The sequence below is a fragment of the Tarenaya hassleriana genome, unplaced genomic scaffold (genome assembly GCF_000463585.1).
Source record: "Tarenaya hassleriana unplaced genomic scaffold, ASM46358v1 Cleome125, whole genome shotgun sequence".
Classification (NCBI taxonomy): Eukaryota; Viridiplantae; Streptophyta; class Magnoliopsida; order Brassicales; family Cleomaceae; genus Tarenaya; species Tarenaya hassleriana.
The window spans coordinates 164,330-164,760 of NW_010962944.1; positions in this window are offsets into that span (position 1 = coordinate 164,330).

A 431-nucleotide genomic window follows, 5' to 3' on the forward strand; every position below is an offset into this window, starting at 1 on the left:
GTTCTCCAATGAATACCTATGATTGTGATCGTATCCAAATACCTATGATCATCTATGTGATCATCAATCACACATCATACTAGTCTTATTATGTCGTTATTCCCATAACGACACAAGACTAGGGAGTTAAGTATCATTCATAATGATACATGGATTCCATAACACATCTAGTATGCAAGAACATGTAATGAATCAAATACTCTCATAAACCATAGAAAGTATCAATACATCAAATGTATCTAAATAAAGCTCATAAACAGTACATCATAGAGCACTAAACCAACATCTCCGACTTGCTCTAACCATGAACTGCTAAACATCTAATGTCCATATCCCTAACATGACCCTCATGCTTCGACGAAGGGAGATGTTTCGTCAACGGATCGGCAATGTTGTCATCTGTCGACACCCTGCAAATGTGTACGTCTCCT